The sequence below is a fragment of the Sceloporus undulatus genome, chromosome 2, assembly GCF_019175285.1.
Source record: "Sceloporus undulatus isolate JIND9_A2432 ecotype Alabama chromosome 2, SceUnd_v1.1, whole genome shotgun sequence".
NCBI classification, from domain to species: domain Eukaryota; kingdom Metazoa; phylum Chordata; class Lepidosauria; order Squamata; family Phrynosomatidae; genus Sceloporus; species Sceloporus undulatus.
The window spans coordinates 15,414,986-15,418,745 of NC_056523.1; positions in this window are offsets into that span (position 1 = coordinate 15,414,986).

The window sequence follows — 3,760 nt, forward strand, 5'->3', positions numbered from 1 at the left end:
TCAGTTCACGTGAAGTACTTGCTCAGCCTGTTGGGTCTCATTGTTGCTCTGATTGAACTGAGAATATAGCCAAGAAGAACACACCCAGTCGGGCCTTTGGATGGGAAGTGAATTGTGTGGAGTGATGCCCTTTCTCTGTCATTGCTTTTTGAGAAATGTCTGGCAAATCTCCAAGGAACTTGATCAAAAATCACTGTTCCATAGCAAGGCCGAAGAAATGGGATGTTGACCAAGAATATACAGTGGTCTAGCTCTACAGTGGTCCCTCTGCATTTGCTGGGGTTAAGTGTGAAGGAGCCCCATGAATGTGGGAAAGAGGAACTGCTGGACCTCTTACCCTTTCCCTCCACCACTCCCTTCTCCTTCTGTGTCATGTCTTTTTAGATTGTAAGCCTGAGGGCAGGGAACCGTCTAACTAAAAAGATTGCATGTACAGCGCTGTGTAAATTTACAGCGCTTCATAAATAAAGGTTAATAATAATAATAATAATAAACCGCAAATAAAAAAACTGCACTATTCTTTTTACCCAAGAGAACTCCTATCTAGGAACTTCCAGGTCCTCCAGTGCAACTCTGTGCTCAGTATCTGCCAGAAGATGATCATAGGATTGTGCTGGAGAACCAACAAGGAATAAACCTTTGACTTCATGCCGGAGAAGTGTTTTCTCTAGGGACCTCTACACTCTCCAGCATAACTCTCCAGCATGTTCAACTTCTGGCAGAGTTGTGCTGGAGGTGGGGTTGCCATATCCCGGATTATGCTGGGACATTCACGGTTTTGGGCCGTTTTGAACATCCCAGCCTGGGTTTATGGCCAGTCCCGGCTCCCACCTCGTCCGGTGACACTTCCGCCTCAACCATGTGGCAGCGGCAACAGATGAAGCCTAGGCCTTGCTGGGCTTGGGGCAGGGCCTCCGTCGCTGCCTGCCACTTGGGGTGGGGTCTCAGCCAGCCGGCTAGGCCCTGAAGAGCAAGGTCTCCATGGCAAGGCCTTTCCTCCAGCAGTGGCAGAGCCACGTGGGGGCCAGCTGGCTGCCTGAGGCTCCGTGCCGCATGGCAGGCAGTGGTGGAGGAGAGGCCTTGCTGTGGGGGCCTCCCTCCTTGGGGCCCAGCTGGCTGCCTGAGGCTCCTTGCGCTCCTCTGCCTCAGAGAAGGCCTTGCTGCCGTGGCCTCTTTCCTCAGGGCCCAGCCGGCTGGCAAGGCCTTCTCCAGAGGCGGAGGAGCCGTGCGGTGCCTCCACTCCATCAGTTGGGCCCTTCTTATTTCTCCTCTTCTTCTTCTTTTTCCTCATCCTCCTCTTCTTCCCCTCTTCCTCCTCTTCTTCTTTCTCTCTTTCTCTTCCTCCTCCTCCTCCTCCTCCTCCTCCTCCTCCTCTTTTTATCTTCTTTCTCCTATTCTTCTTCTTCTTTCTCCTCCTTTTCTTCTTCCTCTTTATCCCTTTTTCTCCTCCCTCCTCTGCTGCTGCTGCTGTTGTTGTTTTGTGCCTTCAACTCCTTTCTGAAATTCCGACTTATGGCGACCGTTCAGAGTTTCCTTGGCAAGCTTTTTCAGAGCAGGGGGGTTGCCTTTACCTTCCCCTGAGGCTGAGAGAGTGTAACTTGTTGCCCAAAGTCACCAAGTGGGATTGCATGGCCGAGCTGGGGTTTGAACCCTGGCCTCTCATTGTTCTAGTCCAATACTCAGGCCACTACACCATGCTGGACCCTCCACTGCACTTAAAGGTACAGCACTCAGTTATTATTATTTGTTGTTGTGTACCTTCAAGTTGTTTTCCATCTTATGGAGACCTTAAAGCAGGGGTAGGCAACCGTTTTGAGCTGGGGGCCTGGTTGCTGTCCCTCAGACAACTGGGGGTCCGAAGCCAAAAAATAAATAATTAATAATAATAATAATAATAAATTTTATTTCTACCCCGCCCTTCCATAAATATGATCAAGGCGGCTTACAAAATTTAAAATTTAAAATTTTTTTTAAAATAAATAAATAAACCGGGACAAATGTAGGACAACATTTTCAAATGGCGGACACTTTTTTTAAAAAAAGTGGAGGACACGCAAAAAAAAATGCTGATTTTTTAAAAAATGGTAATATAAATGCATGTTTCTGAGGCGTCTATAGACAATTGCCCCCCTTGCCCCTGCGCGCGAGAGGCCAAAGGCCCCGGCACGGCGGCAATCGGCGGCAGGACAGGCTGGGCCCGTCCAATGCCTCGCTGGGCCGCATCCGCCTGCGGGCCGCAGGTTGCCTACCCCTGCCCTCTAAAGCAAACCTATCCTGGGGTTTGCTTGGCCAATGTTTTGTTCAGGATGTTTTGCCATGGCTTTCTGCTGAGGAGGCTGATGAGATGTGGACTTCTTCGCTTGACGCACATACCAATATAGGAAGGGCAATGAAACCCTGATCTCCCGAGTTCCTAGTCCTCCACACAAGCTACAATCACAATTTCTATCCAGGACGAATGTCCAAAATGTCCTCATTTTGTGCCTGCCTAATAAGCATGCATTTATTATTGGCCTGTTACAACAGGCCAAAAAATAAAGCGATTTCGCGTCACTTTGGAGGTATGGTATTCTCAATGATGCATGCTACATAAGCGTCCAACACCCACACCAAGCCATGCTCCAGTCCTAAGGACTGGGAGTGCAGTTTGTTTTGTTTTTGTTTTTTTTTTTTTTTTTTTTTGATTTTGACTCTTATGACTTCATGAATTCATTAAATATACAATACCTCCAAAGTGACTCGAAGCAAGCTTTATTTTGGCCTGTCTGTAAACCAGGCCATTGTTTTTTTATTGTTTTGTCCTCCAATTTTTCTTTGAATGACCTCATTTTGTGTTACCATCATGTCTACATTTTTCCTACACTTTGTCCTGCTTTGTAGACGGGAATATGTTAACCCTCGCTGCGGGACTAGAGATTCTCTGCGAGATTATATTGATCACAAAACCACAACTAATCAAATCCATCAAAAGTCAAAAGCAGCAATGTTGATTGGGCCAACTGTTACCTTTAAGGTCATTGCGGCAGACATCTCAGGCAGAGGTTTTAGGCGACCTAGTATTACGCACCAATGTTCTCTTTTTCCATTTGCCTTTTTACTGACAGAGTAATAGAGGTCCTTGTGTGGGATTTTTTGTCTTAGTTTTGGTCGGTTGAGATATTGGTTGCACTTTGGTCTTGGAGGGATGTGCAGGGGCAGAAAGCCTATGTCCCATTTGTCTTCAGCCACGGGCACCTAATATATTTGACACCCAGTTGCGGATCCTTTTTTAATACCCCCCTATTTGACAGCCTTTTCTGGTTTGGCGGATCTGCTGGCTGGGTGGCAAATGGAGACGACTTCTTTTTCCCACCTGGCCAGCAACCTCACCCGACTTCAGAAGACCGCCCCCTTTCACCCAGTACACCTATGTTGCCTTTAGAAAATTAGTAGGGGAAGAACAGGTGGTGGGCAGAACTAATCCCCACCATGGGCAGGGGAAATTTGGGGCCTGCAGCACTCTGTGGGGTTTTTTCTTTGCTAGCTTGACCCTTCGTTGGTTACAGCTTTGGAGACACAGGGTTTTATTCTTGCTCAGCCTCTGAAACCCAACTAAGTGACCTTTGGGCAAGTTCACTGCTCTCAGGACTCAGGGGAATGCAAAGGCAACCTCCTCTGACAAAATCTTGTCAAGAAAAACCCCATGATAGGTTCACCTTATGTCGCCATAAGTCCGAAAATTATTTGAAGGCACACCCACTCAACAACAAAATCTAATTTC